The sequence below is a fragment of the Tursiops truncatus genome, chromosome 11 (assembly GCF_011762595.2).
Source record: "Tursiops truncatus isolate mTurTru1 chromosome 11, mTurTru1.mat.Y, whole genome shotgun sequence".
NCBI lineage: Eukaryota > Metazoa > Chordata > Mammalia > Artiodactyla > Delphinidae > Tursiops > Tursiops truncatus.
This window is the reverse complement of record NC_047044.1, coordinates 34,416,278-34,440,524: the sequence shown is the minus strand read 5'-3', so window position 1 is coordinate 34,440,524 and position 24,247 is coordinate 34,416,278. Positions and strand designations below refer to the sequence as shown.

Genomic DNA, 24,247 nt, shown 5'->3' with positions numbered 1-24,247 from the left:
CTGCAGACTTCTTAATTCATGCAATAGGTATTTATTGAATGTCTAATACGTGCCAGACCTGCTCCTAGATGCTAAGATATACATTGAACAATGCAAGAAAAAATTCCATTCCTCATGGAGCTTTCATTCAAATCATGATACTACTTTGGGGGAAAAAGTCTATAATTTAACCAACATAAAGCCATATATCATTTTCACCTTATCATTCTGTACTACTCAGTATTCCTTCGATATCTGGACATTTATTTTATGCCGTCTAAGTGTGAAATACGTACTGAATCCTGAGAATACTATATTGAACAGGGGATAACTGATCTGTGTCATGATGAAACAAAGAAATTACAGAACAGAATTTCAAGGATAATAGAATTTTTAAATGGCTCTGCAAATAATGACTTGATTAAAGTTTTAATTACAGTGAGAAATATATCTTCACACTTTGTTAAATTTGAAAGGAGCTACCTTAGGAAGGACCTTTTTTTAAATTTATTTAAAGAGAAAGATGCTGAGTTTCTAAAAGATTACATTATTTGCTCTGGTTAAAGATAGAAATAAAGATAAAACACATCTCCTGAGTCCGAAGCCAATATTCTCTCTGGTGTAACACCCTCTTTTCAGTTCCTCATGAAAACACAAGCTCCACAGTATGTTTGGAAAGATTCAACCCTAGTATCTCCATGTCTTGAAAACGTTGAGCAGATTAATTAGCCTACTTTCCAGACTGATTTTTCTTTTTTTCTTTTGCAAATGTGTGTTCTTTGGAACAAGGGTGGAAGAAAAAGGAGCTCATGCCCCACTCAGTGAAGTTCAAATTTTAGGATTCTAAAAAGATTACAGAAACAAAACAGTCTGGGCACCATTGTGAGTGTCCAGCTTCAGCTGAGTGGATTAGAGCTCTAAATAAACTAGAAAGAAAATGATCTTCTTTCAGCATCCCAATAATACGTTTTATATTTTCAGGTTGAAACAGTGATAATCGGGGCTTCTTTGTCTTTTAATTCAAGTAGGGTTGCCAGTTAAATTTGAATTTCAGATAAACGATGAATAATCTTTTGTAAAAGAATGTTCCATGAAATATTTCTATCTGCTAAAATTACCAATCCTACTACAAAAAAAAAAGAAATTGCAATTGTTCTAGTCAGTGAAAGATTTTTTAAGAAAATTTTAAAACAGAAAAAGAATTCTATAGTATTTTTCTGACACACTCATGCTGACATTTAAAAAGAAGGGGAGGGGGCAACAAAAGTATTGGAATAGTTAGTAGTTGTTTATCTGACTCAGGACTCTGGTACCAAGACACCCATAGACACTTGGTTCAGCTTCATTGTGAAGTGCTGCACATCAAGATTTCCTCAGAGCTTTCTCAGTGAACTGTTGTTTTGCCTGGTATTGATTTTGCATCTGTATTTTGGGTGAATCAAGTTGAGTTGCTCCCAGTTTTCTACATATTTAGCATTTATATTTGTATACTGACTGAGCCTGACCAACAAAATAAATATGCCTTCATCTTCCACTGTCAATTTCTCCTCAGCTGAACTGTACCTGGGCGCAGAATAGTGAATAATTTTACAATGAACAACTTGTGTGAACTCTTTTCTAAATATTGTTCTATGGCCAATTTTCATAGTCGCTCTTGATGATTTTATCACTATAGAGAAATATGCCCTATGGCATGTTGAACCTGCTAATTTAAAAAAATTAACATTAAAATTTAGACTGGGAATTATATTTTCAGTTGCCTATGTTATTCAAAAGCATATACTTGAAGAGATCAAAGTGCCAATGGTCTTTGGTAATCAACATGCTCATTTATTTTGATAATAAACAAACCTGAATTCTCAAGGATAAATCAATACTGATAGAAAAAGTTGCTTATTTAATGGAACATCTTCTGTTACATAATTCTATTTAATATCTAGTATTACCAAATTTAAAATATTATAATTTTATTGATGAACTATAGCAGTGAATGTTTTCCTTTACCTTCTTTAAAGAATAAAAGTTAAATCAGCTACAGTCTCACATAAAATATAATGTTACATTTGTACCTTCATTAAAAAACACACACATATTTATAAAACTGAAAGGGATGCTGCTATGTCCAAAAAAACAAAAAAAAAACCCATTTGAAAATACATTAGGAAACTAAAATAAAATGAACTTTAAGGAATCTCTCTGAAAATACCTTGACCCAATTGCTGAACACTGACAGCTGCCTTTCTTCATGAAGATATGAGCTGATTATAGCCAGAGAATCCCATTCACCTGTCTTGACATCAAACAAAATGATCAGAGATAGAGGACATGTAGAAGAATCATCCACAAGATCGATAAAATAACCATAGGAAAAAGCAAGACTCCTGGCATTTTCAAGAACTGGTTTTCAGTCTAGGAAAAATAAATATTGTAGGTAACAGGGAATATGAACTTATATTCATTCATCAGCTGAATTAGATAAGAATGTAGTGTTTAGGGACTTACGTGGTGGTCCAGTGGTAAAGAATCTGCCTTACAATGCAGGGGACAGGAGTTTGATCCCTGGTCAGGGAACTAAGATCCCACATGCCGCTGGGCAACTAAGCCTGTGCACCACAACTACTGAGCTTGCACACCTCAACCAGAGCCTGCGTGCTGCAAGCTACAGAGCCCACGCACTCTGGACCCCACACGCCACAACTACAGAGTCCATGCGCCCTGGAGCTTGTGCACCACACTAGAGAGAGAAAACCCACACGCCGTAACTAGAGAGAAGCCCGCGCATGGCAATGAAAGATCGTGCGTGCCTCAGTGAAGATCCCACATGCCACAACTGTGACCCAATGCAGCCAAAAAATACATAAAATAAAATAAATAAATAATAAATAAATCTTTTAAAAAAATGTAGTGTTTACACAATTGGAAATTTCCCAGTTTTACTCTATGGCAATTGTGGAAACCTTGGCACCTCTCTCTGAAGAGTATTCAAACTCATTATAAATTACTTATCAAACAACAGATGTAAATTGCCTGCCAGAGCATCTTAGGCAGTGCCTCCATCTTGGCTTGAATATCTCTAAAGGGAATAGATCTTTCAAATCTATTCCGAACAGCCTAACACTTGAGCTCTTCTTGATGGGAGAAAAGAAACACCTTGTAATAAACAAAATATAGAAAATGGTGCACTCCCAAATCTCTAGGTCAAAAAACATGTTTTATTTCCTCTTTAGTTAATAGGCATACAATTTATATAAAAAATAATCACAGGGCTTCCCTGGTGGCGCAGTGGTTGAGAGTCCACCTGCCGATGCAGGGGACACGGTTTCGTGCCCCGGTCCAGGAAGATCCCGCGTGCCGCGGAGCGGCTGGGCCCATGAGCCATGGCCGCCGAGCCTGCGCGTCCGGAGCCTGTGTTCCGCAATGGGAGAGGCCACAACAGTGAGAGGCCCTCGTACCACAAAAAAAAAAATAAAAATAAAAATAATCACAGTGTAAGTATTCAACTGAAGGAACAACCAATGTGCAGTCAGGGAAAAGGCAGAGTTGAAACTTGAGATATAATTTACTGAAATTGTGCTCCATTTGATTTGAGTGTGGAGAGATCAAGTATTGTTCCTAACAGAGAATAATGAACATAACAGAGAAACTATGGAAGTTTTAGCATACAGCTGTAGAAATAGTCATGAAATGAACGGATGTTTTTGTTTCATTTCAACATTGTCTGAATTGGTTATATACTAAACACAGTATTCAGAACCACAACCACAAATAGAATAATTCATGGAAATTATTCATAGAAAAATTGTGGTAGTACAGCTATAAATCAATAATTAATAACAATTTGCAATTTCTCTAATGCTCTAGAAAATCTACTCTAGGACACTCACAGTAAAATATCCGTCTAGGTAACCATTTCTTTCACCACTGTTCCTAGTATACTCCCTGGAAAATTCAATAAATAATTGTTTAATGAATGCATAAGTGAGTTGTGAAATAGCAGAAGAGAGAGTAATTAGTTCTGCCTGGGAGAAGTCTAGAAAGGTTTCAAAGAGAAGTTGACCTTTGATTTGGGTCTTGAAAGATAAATAAAACATTAACAAGCAGTCATAAAGAGCAGAGCATCCAAGCCAGAAGCAACAACAGCAAAATATGTTCAATTTCCTGCTCTACTCAGGAATAGTATTTGGTCTGGTTTTTTGAGCTGTAAGTTGTATATGGAAGTTGAGAGGTCCATGGTAGAAGATGATATGAAAATGTAGATTAAAGGCAGATTGTAACATGATCTGAATTCAGGTCAGTTTTTATTTATATAACAGTAAGTTCATACAATTTATTTAAACTTTCTGGGCTTAAATTAATATTAATATTTTAACATATTCATTCATTTAACATCTATTGATCAGGTCTCACTATGAGGCAGACACTGGTCTAACCACAGGGGCACAGTCTCAAACAAAACAGATGAAAGCCCATTCTTATGTGGCCAGTATAGCCTAATGTATGTGATAGGTGGTTAGGGAGACAGAAACAAGCAAAGGTACCAAAAGTCTATAATATTTATTTATTTAGCCAATATTTGTTGAGCACCTCTGTGCGCCAATCACCATTTAAATCACACAAAAATCCTTGTACTACAGATTTATTATTTATTAGATTTTTTAAAACGTTAAGGAAAATAAAAGCAGGATATGGAGCTAGAGAGTTACTGAAGCCAGTTTTGGAAAGTTGGCTATTTTTAATAGAATCATCAACAAAGACCCCTTAAGAAAAGAGGACATTTGAGCAGAGACTTTAAAAAGGTGAGGAAGAAGAGTCAAAAGAACATGGTAGAAGTAACCCAAAACTGGAGTAACTTTGTTGTGGTCCAGAAGACTCTGTGGATAATGTGGCTGAAGTAAATCAGATGAGGGAATGAGAGGAGCTAAGGTCACAGAATTATCTGGGGCCATGATAATGAGTTCCTTGTAAGCCAGTGGAGTAAAATGAGGACATATTACTCATATAACCTCATATAAAATAATCTCATATAAAATGAGGGTTTTGAGCACGGAAGTAAGGATCTGATTTATTAATTTACATAATCCAATTGCTGTGTTGAAAAGGGTTAAAGAGAGCTAAGTATAGAAAGAGAGAAGTGAATTAGATGTAATTGTAATAATGCTGGTAGGAGACACAGTGGATTGGTCACACTGTAGACGACTTTCAAAGGTAGAATCAGCAGGATTTATTGATAAACTGGTTGTGAAGAATGAGAAAAAGGAAATATCAAGGGATGCACTTGATACAGTGCATCAAGGATGATCTGAGCAAATGGAAAAACAAGAGTTGCCATATACTCAGGAATGAGCATTTTTGTGAGGAAAAGAACAGAAGTGAAGTTTTGTAAACATTAATATTGGGGGGGTGTACCAGTATATTCAAATTTTTTAAAAGGTAAATAGGCAGTTGAAATATTTAAATGTGGAATTCAGGAGAGTGCACTTGGCTGAATGTGTAAATTTGGAGTAATCAGCATTCAGATGGTATTTACATATATACTCTGGATTAGGTCAAAATAGATTAATTGTAGATTATTTTTAATTGTAGATTTATTATGTAGATTTATGTAGATTAATTGTACATAAATCTAGATTTATGTAGATTAATTGTAGATTTATGTAGATTAATTGTAATTATGTAGATTATTATGTAGATTAATTGTAGATTTATTATGTAGATTAATTGTAGTTCTACAGGGACTGAGCCTGTAGAACTGCATTATTTAGAAGTCAGGAAAACAAGGAGAAAACTGCAAAGAAGAAATATGTAGGTAGTAAAGTAAGAGAACTACGTGAGATTGATATTCTCTATTCAAACGCTAAAAGGGTTCCAAATAGTGGTGTGGTTAGCAGGTTAAGGGCTGCTGACTGGTTAAATAAGATGTGGAATGAAAATTGACCCTTGAATTCCATAATGTAGAGATCACTGGTCACCTTGACGAGAGTGGTGTCAGTGGAATGATAGTGACAAAAAATATATATTGGAGTGGGTAATATGAGAATGGGAGGAGAATACTGAAACTCTCCAGAGAAATTTAGAGAATTGGTGTGTTAGATCAAGGGAGTGTGGGGTTAAGGGAGAAGTATTTTAAGAAAAAAGCTAACATAATATGTTTGTGTTTTGATGGAAGAAAGAGCAGAGAGGGAATATTGATGACACAGAAAAGAAAGTGAAAAAAATCATAAGTGATGTCCTTGAAGAGGTGAGAGGGGATGAGATGAACAAGTGGAAGAAGTGGCCTGAGAGCAAGAATGGTTCATTCTTTGCAATTAAAAGAAGAAGAAATATGTAGGTACTGACTCAGATAGAATGATAGATATAGTGATAGAATTTTTAGAAATCCTCTTCTAATTGCATCTATCTCAGTAATTGAGAAGCAAAGTTATCAGCTGAGAGTGAGGAAAGGGAAGGGTTGTGAAATAGTCATGTAAAAAGTAGGAGAGTAAACTGATGAGGGAAATGTGGTAAAATTGCCTGGCAGTGCTAAGGGCCCACTTGAGATTCCTGGTCATGAATTTAAAGTGAGATCAGCCAGCATGGTTTTCTATTTTTCTGTAGCTATTGTCAACTGCTGTCATGGAGTAGAGTAGGTGGTGAAATGAATTTAAAGATGAATTGCAGTTATTATAACAGTTGCTGAGGTTGCTACAGGATTCAAGTAACCAAACATATGTGAAAGAACTTTGAAAGCTGTAAACTATCATAGAGTTATACTTCATCACTGGGGTCCAATACCGTAAGGTCCCATGTAGTAGCTTTGCTTTATGAATGCAAGTCAGAGTGCCATTATTGGTGCCAATCTTTAAAGTAAATCAAAGATGCCTAGTAGTCTCACGAGTCTTGAAGCCTGTACCTGACAGATCATAAAGTAAATTAAATTTCACATTACTAGATGAGAAGAATTAAAAGGACCTGGCCAAGAATGTACGTATATGACTGAGACAAAGGCTGTGGCATTTTCATTTTTCAGGATGCTTGCAAGCTCCCTTGAAGCCAGTATTACTGTGGGAATCTAACCGACAAGCTTTGCTTTAGGATTTAAAATGTCCATGCTTTCTCTTATATGTCATGTTAATAAGTTTCCTTCCATGAAAAAAAAAAAGATGCTTTTGCCAGTTATTTCCCTGAAGATTCCTCTGTGAAACAAGTGTTGCACTCCAAGAAATTCTTTTCATATTGCAAGATTAGATCAATTTCATTCATTACCATCACCCTTGGCAATCCCTGTACAACTTTTTGGAATAATTGAGTAATTCAACAAATTCAGCAATGGCTTCAGCTTTCCCATAACTGAAGAATGGTTCTTTATACTCTTCATTTTTCACTCAGAGCTTTGGGAAGGGAATTGCAATTTTAAAGGAAAGAAAGAATATACATTTGATTGAATGGATTTTCAGTATTTGGTTTGAAAATAAGATCTTTCTGAGCAAGTAACATTTTCTCATTCCTTTTCAATCGCTTTTCTTTTAAACTTCCTACATTGCCTCTTAGTTTCATATATTCCTTTATATTTAAACACATGCTCTTTCTCAGACAATTACATTTACTTATTTTAGGACTACATTAAAATTGGTGTTTAGTTTTTTAAACAATTTTTGAAAACATCTGATTATTAATATTATAAAAATATCAATATGATTTGAAAATTGGTCATGATCAAGCAAATTCTTAAAATTGCTTTAACTAAGATGCACCGTTAGGTACCATTGTAACTAGTGTAACTCAAATATAAATTCCTAAGATCAATCATCAAGAGAAAAAGAAAAGAAGAAGAAAGAAAGAAAACTAATTACTATGTACTTATGAGCTTTACACTAGGAACAAAAACAATTAGCTATGTATGTTGTGATCCCAAACTTAGCTTTGTAAATTTTAATAAATAGTTGAGGAAATAATTTGATTTAGTCCAAACTTCAGTAATTATAGATGTAATTCTTATTGAGGTTTTATTTTGGTATGTATAACTAGGTTTTTTCTATGAGATTAATGTATTATAGTTCTGTGACCAATCAGGGAAAAATATAAAATTGATTTCAAATGAATAATAAAGTTAAAAAGAAGTAAGAATTTTTCTTCTCAAAATATTGACTCTATTTGAAATTTAAAAAATCTTAAATTGCTAAGAAGTAAGAGCATGGCATCATATACTGTATTGGAAATGATGCAAAGAATCACAAACCTGGAAGAAGCTCATACAGTTCCTCCTCTTTTTATGAAAATGAGGATAACGGGTATCCCAGAGAGGGAGGAGAGGAAGAAGGGAGAAGAGGCTTTAATTAAAGAAATAATAGCTGAGAACTTCACAAACCAGGGGAAAGAACTGGATACACAAGTCCATAGAACTAAGAGACCACCTAATTACCTCAACACAAAAAGACCTTCTCCAAGACACATTATATTAAAACTGTCAAAAGTCAATGATCAAGAATTTTAAAGACAATCAGAAAAAAAGGATGGCAAGCAACAAAGGAACCCCCATAAGCTATCAGCAGATTTCTCAGCAGAAACTCTATAGGCCAGGAAATTGGAATGATATACTCAAAATATTAAAAGATAAAAACTGTCAGCCAAGAATACTGACATCTAGCAGTGTTATCATTCAGATATGAGGAAGAAACAAAGGCTTTCCCAGTCAAACAAAACTGAGGGAGTTCATCACCACTAGACCTGCCTTATAAGAAATGTTGAAAGGAGCTCTTCTTCCTGAACCAAAAAGGCAAATGTATACAAAACTTTGAGTAAGTTGATATAAATAGATTGACAGAACCAGAAAATTGCAACTCTATATATCAGAATAAGTTTTAAAAATGTTATAGCATGAAGATTAAAGGGAAAAAATCAGTAAAAATAACTATAGCATTACTTCAGTTTGGTAACAACCTCACAACATAAAAAGGAATAAGTTGAGACAACAAAAACATAAAAGAATGAAAAGGATAGAACTTGTATAGGCAAATGAAGGTAAGATGCTATCAGCAGAAAAAGAACTATTTTATTTATGAGACATTTTATACAAACCTCATGATAACCACAAAACATAAATCTAGAGGAGAGACACAAAACATTAAAAAAATGAGGAAACAGAAACATCGTAGAAAACCACCAAACTAAAATATCAGACAGAAACATAAGGTAAAAGAAATGGGGAGATATAGAGCAACCATAAAACAAAAGATAAAATGGCAGTACTAAGTCCTTATTTACCAATAATCACTGTAAATGTAAATGGATTGAAATCACCAATCAAAAGACACACAGTGACTAGATAGATGAAAAAAAAACAAGACTCAACTGTGTGCTGCCTCCAGGAGACTCAACTCTAATGACAAACCTAGGCTTAAAGTGAAGGGATGGAAGATGATACTCCAAGGGAATGGCAACGAAAGTTGCCATTGCAGGTGCAGCCATACTCATTTTAGACAAAATAGATTTTAAGCCAAAAATGGTAACAAAAGAAAAAATGAATAATATATAATGATAAAGGAGACAATTCATCAAAAAGACATAGCAATTACTAATATATATGCACCTAACATAGGAGCACCAAAATATATAAAGCAATTAGTGTCACACCTAAAGAGAGAAATTGTCAGCAACACAGTAATTTCAGGGGACTCTAACAGCCCACTTACATCAATGAGTAGATCATCCAGACAGAAAATCAACAAGGAAACAGCCTCCTTAAATAAAACATTAGGCCAGATGGACTTAATAAATTTATACAGAACGTTCCATCCAAATAAGGCAGAATACATTCTTCTCAAGTGCAAATGGAACATTCTCAAGGCTGAACCATATGCTGGGATGTAAAACAAATCTCAATAAATTTAATAAGATTGCAATCATGTCAAGCATCTTTTCGAACCACAATGGTATGAAACTAGAAACAACTACAGGAAGAAAGCTGGGAAAAAAACCCCAAATATGTGGAGACTAAACAACATGCTACTAAACAACAATTGGGTCAATGAAGAAACCAAGGAAGAAATAAAAAAATACCTAAAGACAGATGAAAATGTGACAAAGCAAAATTATGGGATTCAGCAAAAGCAGTATTAAGAGGGACGTTTATAGCAATACAGGCCTACCTCAAGAAATGAAAAATTTCAGACAATCTATACTTACACCTAAAGGAACTAGAGAAAAAGAACAAACAAAGCCCAAACTCAGTAGAAGGAAGAAAATAATAAAGATCACAGCAGAAATAAATGAAATAGAGACTTAAAAGACAGTAGGAAAAAAATCAATGAAACTAAGAGTTGGTTCTTTGAAAAGATAAACAAAATTGACAAACCTTTAGGTAGACTCACAAAGAAAAAAAGAGATAGGCTCAGATAAGTCAAATCAGAAATTAGAGAGGAGAAATTACAATAGATACCACGGAAATACGAAAGATCATAAGAGAATACTATGAACAGCTATACACCAACAAATTGGACAACCTAAAAGAAATTAATAACCATTATACCATACACAAAAATCAACTCAAAAATATTTGAATGTAAGACCTGAAACCATAAAACTCCTAGAAGAATACATAGGCAATACATTATTTTTTTTTTTAAACATCTTTATTGGAGCATAATTGCTTTACAATGGTATGTTAGTTTCAGCTTCACAACAAAATGAATCAGTTATATATATACATATGTTCCCATATCTCTTCCCGCTTGCGTGACCCTCCCTCCCACCCTCCCTATCCCACCCCTCCAGGCGGTCACACAGCACCGAGCTGATCTCCCTGTGCTATGCGGCTGCTTCCCACTACCTATCTACCTTACGTTTGGTAGTGTATACATGTCCATGCCTCTTTATTGCTTTGTCACCGTTTACCCTTCCCCCTCCCCATAGCCTCAAGTCCATTCTCTAGTAAGTCTGTGTCTTTATTCCTGTTTCACCCCTAGGTTTTTCATGACATTTTTTTTTTTCTTAAATTCCATATATATGTGTTAGCATACGGTATTTGTCTCTCTCTTTCTGACTTACTTCACTCTGTATGACAGACTCTAGGTCTATCCACCTCATTACAAATAGCTCAATTTCGTCTCTTTTTATGGCTGAGTAATATTCCATTGTATATATGTGCCACATCTTCTTTATCCATTCATCCGATGATGGACACTTAGGTTGTTTCCATCTCTGGGCTATTGTAAATAGAGCTGCAATGAACATTTTGGTACATGACTCTTTTTGAATTATGGTTTTCTCAATACATTATTTGACATCAATCTTAGTAATATCTTTCTGGATATGTCTCCTCAGGCGAGGGAAACCAGTGCAAAAATATACAAATAGGACTATATCAAACTAAAAAAGCACTTCTGCCTAGCAAAGGAAACCATCAACAAAATGAAAAGACAACCTACTGAATGGGAGAATATATTTGCAAATCAGATATCTGATAAAAGGTTAGTAAGGAGTCTGTCATACAGAGTGAAGTAAGTCAGAGAAAAACAAATGCTAACGCATATATATCGAATCTAAAAAAAAAATGGTACCAATGAATCTAGTGGCAGAGCAGGAATAAATACGCAGACATAGAGAATATACTTGAGGACGCGGTGGGAGGGGAGGGGGAAGCTGGAGCGAAGTGAGAAAAGCATCGACATATATATAATACCAAATGTAAAATAGATAGCTAGTGGGAAGCAGCAGCGTAGCACAGGAAGATCAGCTCAGTGCTTTGCGATGACCTAGGGAGGTGAGATAGTGAGGGTGGGAGGGATGCTCAAGAGAGAGGGGATATGGGGATATATGTATGCATATGGCTGATTCACTTTGTTGTACAACAGAAACTAACACAGCATTGTGAAGCAATTATACTCCAATAAAGGTGTATAAAAATATATATATAAAGAACTCACATAGATCAACAACAAAAAACAACTTGATTAAAAATGGGCAGAGAGCTGAATAGACATTCCTCCCAAGAAGACATACAGATAGCCAACAGACACATGAAAAGCAGTTCAACATCATTAATTATTAGGGAAATGCAAATCAAAAGCATAGAGAGATATCACCTCAAGCCCTTTAGAATGGCTATTATCAAAAAGGCAAGAGATAACAAGTGTTGGAGAGGATATGGAGAAACAGGAACCCTCTACACTAGAGGTGGGCATGTCAATTGATGTAGCCACAATGGAAAACAATAGGGAGATTACAAAAAAAAATTAAGAGGAGAACTACCATATGATACAGCTATTCCACTTTTGGGTACTTATCCAAACAATATGAAAACACTAATTCAAAAAGATATATGCACTCCTATGTTCATCGTAGTATTATTTACAATAACCAAGATAGGGTAACAGCCTAACTGCCCATCATTGGGTTAATGGGTAAAGAAGTTTTGGTATTACATACAATGGAATACTACTCAGCAATAAAAAAAAGATGAAATTTTGCCATTTGCAGCAACATGGATGGACCTTAAGGGTATTATGCTAAGTGAAAGAAAGTCAGATGGAGAAGAATAAATACCTCATGATTGCACTATATGTGGAATATTTAAAAAGTAAACAAACCAAACCAAACAAAAACAAATACAGATACAGAGAGCAGAATGTGGTTACCAGGAAGAAGGGGTTTGGGGGAAGGCAGGATGGGTAAAGGAGATCAACTGTATGATGATGGATGTAAGCTAAACTTCTGGTGGTGAGCACACTGTAGTGTATACAGAATTTGAAATGTTTTACATATAAGACTTATATAATGTTATAAACCAATGTTAGTTATCTCAATAAAATAAATAAATAAAATATCACTACATACCTGTCAGAAAGGCTGAAAAAATAGTGATAACACAGAATGCTGGCAAGATTGTAGGTTATAAAAGGGTAAATGTTTTCCACGCTGGACAAGAGTTCAAATGTTTCTTGTAAAACTAAACATGTAATTACTATAAGATCGAGCAATTGCATTCTTGGGCATTTGCTCCAGATAACTGAAAACTATGTTCACAAAAAACTTCAGTTTATCTGTAAATGACTCTTCAGAGCAGTTTTCTTTGTTATAGCCCCAAACTGGAAACAACCCAGATGTTCTTCACTGGATGAATATTTAAGCAAACTGTGCATGGGGTACTACTCAGCAATCAAAAGGAAGGAAATATTGGTACATGCTACAACTTGAATGAATCTCCAGGGAATTATGCTGACTGAAAAAAGCTGATACCACAAAATTATATACTATACGATTCCACTTACATAATATCATTGAAATGAAAAATTATAGAAATGAAAAACAGACTAGTAGTTGTTAGAGGTTCGAGTTGGAGTTCGGGGGTGGTAAGGATGACAGGCAACAGGGCAAAACAAGGTATCCATGCTATAATGGAATTGTGTTGTATTTTGAATGCGGTAGTGGATGCCCAAATAGATATGCAAAAATTTTTGTAGTCCGAAATAAACATACACACACACACACACACACACACACACACTAATGAGTATATGAAAAACTGGGGAAATCTAAGTAAGACAATGGACTGTAGCAATGTCGGTTTCTTCGATGGGATATTCTTCTGTAGCTTTGAGAGATGGTATCACTGTATGAAACTAGATCAAGGGCACATAGGATCTGTCTATATTATTGCTGACAACTGCATGTGAATCAGTTCACATGAAATCAGTTCAATTACCTAAAAAATGAAAGGAAAAAGAATAAAATGTGTGTGTATTTGTGTGTATGTGTATATGTATTCTATTTTATTGATTTCAATATTAACTTTTCCATTTTAAGCTATCTGAAATTAAGATATATGTGTACTTTTTTACAAATGACAGTATGTTGTTATTTGGTATTTTTTTAATTGCACATAAATTAAAGATGTATTTACTATTTATGGCATCTTAATGAAGTACAATAATATTCTTTTAGAATATTATTTTTAAATCATATATATTCAACATTAAGTAGAAAAATACCATCAATCACTTCTAAATCACCAGGGAATCCATACACATATTTGTATTTTCAGATTTTCTATTAAAATTTTGAATTCTTAATATACTTTTGAAAGGTATTCATCAGATCTACTAAATATAAAGCAGACCAGGCAATTAATAATGTGAATTTCTTCAATGTACTTCAGTAGGTTCTACATTTTCATATAACCTCAGGGAAGACCAGAGAAGCACTTGATTATTAAAAACCCCCTTCTCCCATGTCAAATGGCCTTTCTAACTCTGAAGCTGCCAAGAAATAGTGATTTGAACATAAGAACTCCTGAGGATTTTATCTATGAAGCAAGTGCCTCACTTTTCAAAAAGTCAGGCAAGGACATTGGTGTATTTAGCCTGTATTCCCAATTTCCATCACAGTGCCTTCTGAAAGAATGAATAAACAAATGTCTCAATACAATTAGAATATTGAATATACATCTCCAAATTATAGTACTCATTTCAGAACACTCATTCCCAAAGCATCTCTATACATTCAGTCAAGAGATATTCTGTAGAAAGGATCAAGTATAGCATAGAGATTTTCTCACTAAGAGATAGTAGATTTTATTTTACCATTAATCTTATCACTGTCTTTGGTAACAGAGTTGTGCAGAAGCAATTACAATTTTTTATAAGTTCCAAAGTGAGAATCCAATCATCTGGTGATATCTTTTAAAAAAATCTTTTATATTTGTCTGAAAAAATAGTGGACAATATATTTCTACAATGATATTTAGCTATGTGAATTAACGTTTGACTAGGTAAGAGACCAACCTCCAACGTAAGTCAGATTCATGGCAAATGTAATTCTTCTCTCTAAAAATTTAATCGGTAATCCGTCCACTGTTTCCACTGGTTTTGATTTCGGTACAAGAGCTTTATCTAGAAAGAAACTGTATTAGTAAGTTTCTGTGTCACTTAATTCAAATTGAGACCATATTTTCTAGCAAATGATCTTTGTATTGAGAAAGCCATGTATTAACAGTTCCTTTTTCTATCGTGGCATATGACACAATTTAATTTTAATGTTTTTGGGGGGTTTTTTTGCGGTACGCGGGCTTCTCACTGTTGTGGCTTCTCCCGTTGTGGAGCACAGGCTCCGGATGCGCAGGCTCAGCGGCCATGGCTCACGGGCCCAGCCACTCCGTGGCATGTGGGATCCTCCTGGACCGGGGCACGAACCCGTGTCCCCTGCATCAGCAGGCGGACTCTCAACCGCTGCGCCACCAGGGAAGACCTAATTTTAATGTTTATCTCTGAAATTATATGTGAATTCAATAAAGTGCTTTTCTTTCCTCTCCCCATTTTTACATATTACAGATGGTATGCATGCCAAAGCTTTTTTGAGAAAATGTGCAAGAAATAACTTCATTTAGATACATTCTAAATAAAGTAAAATAGGAATATTTAAGACATAGCTCCAAATATTTTTCCTTTCTTCAGGATATAGACTATTTATGTATTTCTGTTTGTGTGTTCCAAAATTTTTGTTCAAACTACCACCATCCATTATTCCAGGCTCTCTCATTCTCTAACTCCAGTAGAGCTGTGTCTTTATCCTCATTTAAATATTTAGTCTCTTAGGTCTCCTATAAAAAAATCTTTTTTTTTTTTACTCTAGTAATTTACTATAGGAGCTTTTTTTTAGTCTTACCTAATGTGTACGCCACCATCAGTCATGTCAACCATGCCTTTTTAGTGCCCTAGAAGCTTCTATTATAACCACCTCCTAAACTCCTTTTCCCCATCATAGTCTAAATTTTATAGTTGGAAAAGCAGAACTTTTTAAATGATAGACCTCTACACAAGAAACATAGACTCACTAAGTTTAAGGGAAGTAGAGGAAGTGTTAATGTCATGCCTCCCATTGCCTGGAAACATAGAAGAGAAGTGGGAAAATTCCCAGAAAAGGGGTAGGAAAGGATTACTGTTTTTACTAAAAGCGGAATAAATCCACAGTGATATTAAAAAGGGAGATTTCCTACAGACTAGGCGATCTCTAGAGGATTGGGTCTCCTTATCCAGTAAAGAGAGATGAGGTAGATTTTTATTATTGTATCAGTCTAGAAAAAAAAGATATTTCTCCAATGAATTATGGGTGAGAATACATAAAGCAGAAAATGAATTTCAGAATGTACCACCAAAAGAGCCAACAGCATGGATTAAGAGATAGAAAACTTTCAGAATTCCTAATATTGACAGAGAAGAAACAGACTGAAAATGCTACTCAACTCCCAGAGATCATGTATTTCTCAGTGTTCTTTCCAGATATGGCCAAGGAAAGTCCTTGCTATGCTCTAAATGTTTGTGCTCCCCCCAAAAATCATATGTTGAAATCCTAATTCCCATATGATGTTATTAGTAGGTGGGGCTTTTGGGAAGTGCTTAAGTCATAATGGCAGAGCCCTCATAATGGGTTTAGTGCTCTTATAAGAGAGGCTCCATAGAGATCCCTAACCCTTCCACTAAACAGGAAGGGGCTGGCTATAAACAGAAAGGAAGTTCTCACCAGAAGCCTACCATGCTGGCACCTTGATCTTTGCCTTTTCAACCTCCAGAACTGTGAGCAATAAATTTCTGTTTTTATAAGTTACCCAGTCTGTGGTATTTTGTTATAGGAGCCGAAAAGGAATAAGACACGCCTCACAGAGGTGGAATCCAAAAACCATGGAGAAACTACTCCCAAGGAATATGGTTGAGGAATAATCCAAGAATATTCCCTATCATCAGGGTAGGGGGTCTGCACAACACTTAACCAGAGAGAATTGTTATTGACCAGTTAACGCTGTATGTCTTCCATTTTCCCCTTTATACACTAGACACTAGAGTGTGTATTGCAGTTATTATGTACCTGTTTCCCATTGTATGTTGTGTAACTGGGAAAAAGAGAACTTTTATTTATTTTTTAACTTTTAAATTTATTGATACCTGATGGAAGAGAAGCCACATCTAATCTGATACAGAGATTATCATGAGATCCTGGACTTGGAACCTAATACCATGATTGAATGAGACTTTGGGGTGTGTTGCTTGGGAAAGAGTGAGTGAATTTTGCATGCAAAAAGTAAATAAATATTTGTGTAGGGAGAGAGGATTACCATGGTTTCTATTACTGTTTCTAACTATTTATTCTCCTTCCCTGTAAGAGGATTAAATATCCTTGCCAATTGCTACGTGTCCAGCAGTAACTGCTTGTGGGAAGAGTATAATTTCCCATCCCATAGATACTGGGTTTAGCAATCTGACTTTCTTAGTCCATGGCATACAAGATGACTTTTTATGTGCCAAATCCAAGCCTATCATTACAAACATCTCATCTGAGATAAATTCAGACTACCCATTCAAATTAAATTACTTCAGTCTGCTTTTTATTTAAAGTCTTCAAGGGTCAATTTAAGGGACATTCTGGAGAAAGAAATTCTTACTACTATATGGTAGTTTCTTGGGGAAGTTTGAAGTCTCTCTTGCTAATTGATCTAATAGATCATAAAAAACTTACTACCTTTTTAAAAACATTTTTTTCACGTGCTTAATCCTAGACTGCTGATCATATCTGAAAAAAGCAAAATATGCCAATGAGTTGGTATTGTAGTGTTTACCAAAATGCATATTCTAGAATACTATTACCATGTGATATTCCAGAAACAAAAATTCCCATGATCTAATAAAGTAGGGAACTATTACATGATACATCCATCTTTGTGAAAATATACAATGCATAATGACATATTTCAAACACAGAGAAAAGTCCAGAGAATAGAATGATGAACAACCATATACTACTACAAAGCTCTATTGTATCTGAGTGTTTTGCTACACTTCATTTTATTTTTATAGATAAAATAATATGCATATAACCGAAGCCTCTCTGTATAGCCCTCTTGATAGGAGGGAATATTACTATTCCTATTTTACTGATGTTGAAACAAGCCAAGGGATGATCTTACTCAAGATCACAAAGCTAGTAAGGAAATTAAGTGATGCTTAAACTGCTTCTGGCTCATAATCCAGATTTCCTTCCTGAAAATAAATCACCGGTATAATGTAGGTTCATCTAAAAAAAGAAAAAGAATTACATATGATGTATATATGTGTTGTAATATCTCCTGCTAAGACTTTGAAGTTAAACATCTAATCCAAAATTTCTGTAGGTGATAGTCTATAAATATAAAATCATCTGTATATAAAGTTACTCAAACCTATCTCTTAAGATATAACTGTATATTTTAATTCAGTTGTTTGTCTGTTTTTCTCCATTGACTTTATACTCACTTTAATAAAACACTATCCTTTCAACGAAGATCTTGGCACATAGTAGGTATTCATTAAATGTTCAATGAATATAACTAAATTTACAACAAATAAAAGTGTATAAAAACTGCATACAATTAAAATGTTCTTTTAAGATATATAGAGTTATAATACTCTTCATAATCTTAAAATAGATTATAATGGAACTGAAATTATTTTAAAAAAATACTACAGTGAACATTTTATTTTGTAGAAGAGGCAAACAGACAAGACTCAAACTTTGCCAATTCTTTTACTTCTCTCTATTCTCTACTTTTAGTGAGAGTTAAGAAAAGCCACACATCACAAACCTTTTTACAATATAATGATCAAGTCAAATACTATCATAAGGTGACCTTATGCAGTTATTTATTCCCAAATACTCACTTACCATATTAATTTTCTGTCAGCATCAGTAACTGCATTCTAATTTATCTGTGCTTGACCTAGTGTTTCACACTGACAGCTAGTTTATAAGCATAAAACTATTTTGAAGTAAAACATCTAAACTCTCAGTTTTTTAATTGATTATTTTTTTTAAAAAAGCACTGAAATAAACAGCTCCATGCCATAAGGTGATAAAATTATATATGGATAGAAAAGCTTTTTAATTGTTCTCATAAAAATATAGTTTGTTAAAGACTATAGCATTTGAAAGGTTATTTAGAGTAAGAAATGTTATGATTTTCTCCCATGCAAATAAAACAATGGAAAAGTTTGCAACTAAACAGCAGTCAGATGTCAGGTTTTCTGTCTCTTGATACTTAAGCCTTTTTAAAATAAACTTACCTGATTTTCTTCTCCATCTTGCATTCTTGCATCATACTGTTTAAAGAACTTTTGTAACTGGATGTTTTTCTAATTATTCAATTGCTCATGATAATACATTATACCATAAGCACAAAGTCTAAAGTTTTGAGTCCAAAGAGTCCAAAGTGTTGTGACATTTGTGTTGTAGGGAAGGAAAACATTTTTCTCGACCCTGTTAGGGTCCCTGGATGGGTATGAAAATTAAACTGGCAATGATAGGTTAACAGGAGAGGAGCAAACAAATGTATTTAATATGTTTTACATAACATAGTAGCATTCACATGAGAAAAACAGATGAGTTTATTTAATATAAATTTTATGTGACAACGGTAGCCTTCATAAGGAAATGAAGACCTGAAGAAACAGACTTGAGTATTTTTATGCTAAGTTTGCTCAAGGGTGGAGAGTCACGAAGCAATATGATAGGTGAAGAGTATGACATAAGTAATAAACTTTAAACTGGGGGAAACTTAGCAAGACTCCTTTGGATTCTTGTCAGTGTCTCTTTGTCTTCAGAGATAAGGATGTTCATTTCCTCTGGGAATAGGGAGGGCAAATCTCATGTGAGAGTTTTCTGACTCATTGCAGGGGAGAGGCATGGGGAGAACGTCAGATGGCCTTCCTCTTTCTGCTGTCATCTTAAGTTCCTTCAACTTAAAATATCCAATATGCCAAAGTGCCATATTTTGAGGTAGCATGGCCTGAACCCCATCACTGTCAAATTATAATGCTGAATATTCAGTCACTATTTTAGATAGGTTAATCCACTCTTAAAATCATGTCCTGGAAGTGGAGAGGGTATAGTGAACACATTATATTAACCAATAGATAAGATCGATATCTTGGGTTAACAGGCTAATAACAAAAATATATATGGGGATATATATATCTATATATACTCAGCCATTTATACATAGATACAATTAGTCAGTGGAAAAATCAAGCTGAAGACAACAAAAGAGAATAAATTGAGCTTTATTAGAGACCATTTATAAAACCAAAATTTATAAAATCAAATAGTTATTTTATTAATACCATAGACTAGGATCTCATAGTGTAGTCTGTGAGCTTGGAGGGTTGCTAAAACACTTTCAGGAGGTGATCAAGGTCAAAATTATTTCTATAAGACATTTTTTGCCTTTGCCTTTTTTAAATGTTGACATTACACTAATGGTGGGTAAAATTACTGGCACTGAGCCTGAAATAAGGCAGTTGCACCAAACTGTAGTAGTCATTCTAATCTTTGCTATGCAACATGCACTCACAGATTTAAAAAAAAAAAAAAAAGATTCACTTAAGAACGCCCTTAATGAAGCAGTAATAAATATTAATTTGTATTAAATATTAACTCTTGAGTATGCATCTTTTTAATATTCTGCCTAATGCTCTTGATAAAGAAGTAAAATGATTGTACTTGAAACTTCTCTTTTTTTCTTTTAACATTTTTATTGGAGTATAATTGCTTTACAATGGTTTATTAGTTTCTGCTTTATCACTAAAGTGAATCAGCTATATGTATACATTTGTCCCTATATCCGCCTCCTTCTTGCGTCTCCCTCCCGCCCTATCCAACGCCTCTAGGTGGTCACAAAGCACCGAGCTGATCTCCCTGGGCTATGTGGCTGCTTCCCACTAGCTATTTTAAATTGGTAGTGTATATATGTCCATGCCACTCTCACTTCGTCCCAGCTTACCCTTCCCCCTCCCTGTGTCCTCAAGTCCATTCTCTATGTCTACATCGTCTTTATTCCTGTCCTACCCCTAGGTCCTTGAGAACCTTTTTTTTAGATTCCATATATATGTGTTAGCATACGGTATTTGTTTTTCTCTTTTTGACTTACTTCACTCTGTATGACAGACTCAGGGTCCATCCACCTCACTACAAATAACTCAATTTTGTTTCTTTTCATGGCTGAGTAATATTCCATTGTATATATGTGCCACATCTTTATCCATTCATCTGTTGATGGACACTTAGGTTTCTTCCATGTCCTGGCTATTGTAAATAGAGCTACAGTGAACATTGTGGTACGTGACTCGTTTTGAATTATGGTCTTCTCAGGGTATATGCCCAGTAGTGGGATTGCTGGGTCATATGGTAGTTCTATTTTTAGTTTTTTAAGGAACCTCCATACTGTTATCCATAGTGGCTGTATCAATTTACATTCCCACCAACAATGCAAGAGGGTTCCCTTTTCTCCACAGCCTCTCCAGCATTTATTGTTTGTAGATTTTTTGATGATGGCCATTCACATAGGTGTGAGGTGATACCTCATTGTAGTTTTGATTTGCATTTCTCTAATGGTTAGTGATGTTGAGCATTCTTTCATGTGTTTGTTGGCAATCTGTATATCTTCTTTGGAGAAATGTCTATTTAGGTCTTCTGCCCATTTTTGGATTGGGTTGTTTGTTTTTCTGATATTGAGCTGCATGAGCTGCTTGTAAATTTTGGAGATTAATCCTTTGTCAGTTGCTTCGTTTGCAAATATTTTCTCCCATTCTGAGGTTGTCTTTTTGTCTAGTTTACGGTTTCCTTTGCTGTGCAAAAGCTTTTAAGTTTCATTAGGTCCCATTTGTTTATTTTTGTTTTTATTTCCATTTCTCCAGAAGGTGGGTCTAAAAGGATATTGCTGTGATGTATGTCATAGAGTGTTCTGCCTATGTTTTCCTCTAAGAGTTTGATAGTGTCTGGCCTTATATTTAGGTCTTTAATCCATTTTGAGTTTATTTCTGTGTATGGTGTAAGGGAGTGTTCTAATTTCATTCTTTTACATGTAGCTGTCCAGTTTTCCCAGCACCACCTATTGAAGAGGCTGTTTTTCTCCATTGTATATTATTGCCTCCTTTATCAAAGATAAGGTGACCGTATGTGCATGGGTTTATCTCTTGGCTTTCTCTCCTGTTCCATTGATCTATCTTTCTCTTTTTGTGCCAGTACCATACTGTCTTGATTACTGTAGCTTTGCAGTATAGTCTGAAGCCTGGAAGCCTGATTTCTCCAGCTCTGTTTTTCTTTCTCAAGGTTGCTTTGGCTATTCGGGGTCTTTTGTGTTTCCATACACATTTTTTGTGAAAAATGCCATTGGTAGTTTGATAGAGATTGCACTGAATCTGCAGATTGCTTTGGATAGTATAGTCATTTTCACAGTGTTGATTCTTCCAATCCAAGAACATGGTATATCTCTCCATCTGTTTGTATCATCTTTAATTTATTTCATCAGTGTCTTATAGTTTTCTGCATACAGATTTTTTTTCTCTTAGGTAGGTTTATTCCTAGGTATTTCATTCTTTTTGTTGCAATGGTGGATGGGAGTGTCTCCTTAATTTTTCTTTCAGATTTTTCATCATTAGTGTATAGGTTTGCAAGGGATTTCTGTCCGTTAATTTTGTATCCTACTACTTTACCAATTTCATTGATTAGCTCTAGTAGTTTTCTGGTAGTATCTTTAGGATTCCCTATGTATAGTATCATGTCATCTGCAAACAGTGACAGTTTTACTTCTTCTTTTCCAATGTGTATTCCTTTTATTTCTTTTTCTTCTCTGACTGCCATGGCTAGGACTTCCAAAACTATGTTGAATAACAGTGGTGAGAGTGGACATCCTTGTCTTGTTCCTGATCTTAGAGGAAATGCTTTCAGTTTTTCACCATTGAGAATGATGTTTGCTGTGGGTTTGTCATATATGGCCTTTATTATGTTGAGGTAGGTTCCCTCTATGCCCACTTTCTGGAGAGTTTTCATCATAAATGGGTGTTGAATTTTGTCAAAAGTTTTTATGCATCTATTGAGATGATCATATGGTTTTTCTCCTTCAGTTTGTTAATATGGTTTATCACATTGATTGATTGGTGTATATTGAAGAATCCTTGCACTCCTGGGATAAACCCCACTTGATCATGGTGTATGACCTTTGTAAAGTGCTGTTGGATTCTTTTTGCTAGTATTTTGTTGAGGATTTTTGCATATATATTCATCAGTGATATTGGCCAGTGGTTTTCTTTCTTTGTGACATCTTTGTCTGGTTTTGGTATCAGGGTGATGGTGGCCTCGTAGAATGAGTTTGGGAGTGTTCCTCCCTCTGCTATATTTTGGAAGAGTTTGAGAAGGATAGGTGTTAGCTCTTCTCTCAATGTTGGATAGAATTAACCTGTGAAGCCATGTGGTCCTGGGCTTTTGTTTGTTGGAAGATTTTTAATCACAGTTTCAATTTCAGTGCTTGTGATTGGTCTGTTTATATTTTTTATTTCTTCCTGGTTCAGTCTCAGAAGGTTGTGCTTTTCTAAAAATTTGTCCATTTCTTCCAGGTTGTCCATTTTATTGGCATATAGTTGCTTGTAGTAATCTCTTATGATCCTTTGTATTTCTGCAGTGTCAGTTCTTCTTTTTCATTTCAAATTCTATTGATTTGAATCTTCTCCCGTTTTTTCATGATGAGTCTGGCTAAAGGTTTATCAATTTTGTTTATCTTCTCAAAGAACCAGCTTTTAGTTTTATTGATCTTTGCTATCGTTTCCTTCATTTCTTTTTCATTTATTTCTGATCTGATCTTTATGTTTTCTTTCTTTCTGCTAACTTTGGGGGGTTTTTTTGTTTGTTTTTTCTTCTTTCACTAATTGCTTTAGGTTTGAGGTTAGGTTGTTTCCTTGAGATTTTTCTTGTTTCTTGAGATAGGCTTGTATTGCTATAAACTTCTCTCTTAGAACTGCTTTTGGTGCATACCATGGGTTTTTGGGGTGTCCTGTTTTCCTTGTCATGTGTTCCTAGGAATTTTTTTATTTCCTCTTTGGTTTCTTCAGTGATCTCTTGGTTATTTAGTAATGTATTGTTTAGCCTCCATGTGTTTGTATTTTTTACAGATTTTTTCCTGTAATTGATATCCAGTCTTACAGTGTTGTAGTTGGAAAAGATACTTGATATGATTTCAATCTTCTTAAAGTTACCAAGGCTTGATCTGTGACCCAAGATGTGATGTATCCTGGAGAATGTTCCATGAGCAGTTGAGAAAAAAGTGTATTCTGTTGTTTTTGGATGGAATGTCCTATAAATATCAATTAAGTCCACCTTGTTTCATGTCTCATTTAAATCTCGTGTTTCCTTATTTATTTTCCTTTTGGATGATCTGTCCATTGGTCAAAGTGGGGTGTTAAAGTCCCCTACTATGATTGTGTTACTGTTGATTTCCCCT

The 24,247-nt window shown here is 34.8% G+C and overlaps 1 long non-coding RNA gene across 1 annotated transcript in view; it reads left to right on the top strand.

The window, feature by feature from the left end:
* The first annotated feature begins 16,429 nt into the window (after positions 1-16,429).
* Positions 16,430-24,247, top strand: part of LOC141275768 (uncharacterized) — a 52,788-nt gene continuing 44,970 nt past the window's right edge. Inside the window, exon 1 of the long non-coding RNA XR_012324057.1 lies at positions 16,430-16,523. This is a non-coding gene — a long non-coding RNA (uncharacterized lncRNA). The remainder of the gene's footprint in view (positions 16,524-24,247) is intronic.